The following is a 2,631-nucleotide window of genomic DNA, read 5'->3' as shown; positions in this document are numbered from 1 at the left end:
AGCAAGTAATTCTCAATGCAACCATTCAGTCTGAGTGGAGAACCATCAAATAACAATACTTCAATATATTAATATAAACTGTATGCGCTCTGACCTGTTGAGAGTTTATAGAAATGGATCTCATTGCAAAGTTGATTACTAGAAAATAATCCTCTATCACTGTACTGGGTACCAGGTTGTTTCGGTGTATTATTAGAAGATGGTCCCTGTCCTCCAATTACTACAAGATAGTCCTCACCGTTCACTTTCATTGCTATCATGTCACAGTAGCCTTTCATCTTAGGACCAAGACGAGATGTAGTATGAGAGAGTTTCTTCCAGTTAGAGGTATCAACATTAAAACTGTATAAAATATTTCATATAATATCAATAACTATCATGTTTACCTGTATAAACTATTATGAAAACAGCCACCATGACCACAATAGCCTCCAAAATAAAATATTTCCCTTCCAATGGCAGCAGCTGCATAGCTACTAACACCCAGTGGAGGGTTACCAGTGGTGGGTTTCTGCTCCCACCTACCAGTCCTTAGGTGACACACCTCCATCACAGAACACATTGATTTCTTCTTTTCATTACTGTGTACTTCAGGAAGATCAGGCTGGACCCCACCCCACATATACAGGTAGTCTCCTACCCGTACAGTGGAGTGTTCACTTCTCTCCACTGGTTGATAGTTCCATTGATAGTCTTCTGGTGCTTTGGCTGCCATTTATATGAGGGTATGACCATAGAGATAATTAGATATTACACCCACATAGATATTATGTGGGTGTAATATCTATGGTATGACCGGTATATAACGCCCTTTTGTGACGTCATACGCATATCTAAACACTTGATAACTAAACCGGATGTGAAGACATCAAATTTTGTTTTTGCAATTTTAAAATTAAAAAATAAAAATAGCAAAAGTACACCCTATCAACAAAATCTGCAGCAACAAGAACAACAATAATAATGATTACAATAAGTCAATCAGTCAACAATGCATTATAGTTAAACAAATGTATGTTACTATACATGTATATAAGTGTACATGTACATGTATTAGTGTATAAGTACATGTATAATGTTTTAATGTCTTTAATTAAAAGACATCCAGGAATCAGCTAGAGAAAGGGGAGGGGCAGCCACACCCTCGCCTCCACTAGTAAAACTATCACCAAACATATCCATACCACCTCCAAAACCGCCCCCTGTCCTGGGGGCAACGTACCAAAAGTATCGTCAAACCCAGAAGGGGCCGGGCCAGATGTAGTGGGTGGGGCATCAGTGAAGTCTAAATAAGGTGGACGGTATGGTACAGGAGATAGGCTTCTGTGTTAGTGGGTGGACCTTGGAATATTGTGGGAGGAGCCGGTTCTGGTTTTGAGGTTGTTTCGTCACGAGCTATTGAGACCAGATCAGAGAATGCATCAATTTTCCCTCCAGCCCCAGCCCCCTGGGGGGGGGCTGTCCACTTTCCGGGGATCTGGCCCCTCTGGTTTTAGTGGGTAGGAGTGGCTAAGAAAAATTGCTGTCTAGTAGGGGGTCAGCCGGTAAACTGAAAATATCCGAGACTGGGGAGGGAGGCTGAGGGCCGCCAGGAAATCCAGCCATGCCCCCTCCAAATTAAAACTGCCCCATTCCATACCCGGCAGGAGGTCCCATTCCCAAACCAGGCATTCTCATTCCCATACCTATCAGGTAAGCAGTGGTTGTGTTTTGCTGTGGGTTACGTATAGCGTCCATAAGATCCCTCATAATGGAGGGTTCTTGTACAGGAGGGGGTGGGAAATTAGGGAGAGGGAGCTGGCCGGCCAAACCAAACAGGTTTGGGTGGGGCAAATGTGGGAGGGGCTTGAGGCTGATTCCCGTACAGACTAGTAAGAGCTCTGCTGCCTGAGAAGACGTCAGATAAATCATCAAACCCACTAGAGGAGGGAGGAGGGTTGGCTGGAGGGGGAGGGTGAGAGAGGGGAGGGGGTTGTACCCCTGGATGGGGGCGGGTACCTGCTCCTCCTGTTGGTGCTGGTGGTGGTATTATCATGTACTCTGACTGAGCAGTAGGAGCTGGAGCAGGAGCAGACTGGGAAAAAGAAAGAAAATTGTAAATTAACAATTACATGTATACCGTACGGTTGGTAATATTCGAGGGTCCAAAATTTCGTGTTTTCTCCAAAATGTCCTTAGAAGCTAATATTCGTGGGTATAAATATTCGTGGATGGCAGTTATCACTCTTCTTTTCCCTTGGATCTACAGCACTAGCTTCCAATACATGGCTTATAGTGGAATAAGGAGTAATAGACAAAGACTCTGGCTCCTCCACTGGCTTGGAAATAGTAGTTGGAGCTCTGCATGGCCCGTTTAGCCCCGTTAATTAGTTTTTATGTGTGGGTGGGTAGGGGTTAAAATTTCGTGGATAAAAATTAACCACGAAATTAACGAAAATTAATACCCCATGAAATTTACCAACCGTACGGTATACAGTTACATGCTTTTTTGTAATAAAACGCTAAGTTTAGAACTTGCATGGAAGGAAATTTAAAGTTAGTTCTTGGCTTGCTCTTTTAGCTAGTAGTTACACGTACATGCATTTATTTAGAAATCTCTGGAGCAATTTTTGCTTAAATTGATGCATCAAT

General features: G+C 43.0%; 1 long non-coding RNA gene across 4 annotated transcripts in view; it reads right to left on the bottom strand.

Annotated features, from left to right (window-relative positions):
- Positions 1 to 878: 878 nt before the first annotated feature.
- Positions 879 to 2,631, bottom strand: part of LOC109586218 (uncharacterized) — a 3,957-nt gene continuing 2,204 nt past the window's right edge. For all 4 annotated transcript variants that reach the window (XR_002186881.1, XR_002186879.1, XR_002186882.1 and 1 more), the window contains one exon: positions 879 to 2,074. This is a non-coding gene — a long non-coding RNA (uncharacterized LOC109586218). The remainder of the gene's footprint in view (positions 2,075 to 2,631) is intronic.

This window comes from Amphimedon queenslandica, unplaced genomic scaffold (assembly GCF_000090795.2).
Source record: "Amphimedon queenslandica unplaced genomic scaffold, v1.1 AMPQUscaffold_12924, whole genome shotgun sequence".
Lineage (NCBI taxonomy): Eukaryota > Metazoa > Porifera > Demospongiae > Haplosclerida > Niphatidae > Amphimedon > Amphimedon queenslandica.
This window is presented reverse-complemented; position numbering and strand designations above follow the sequence as displayed.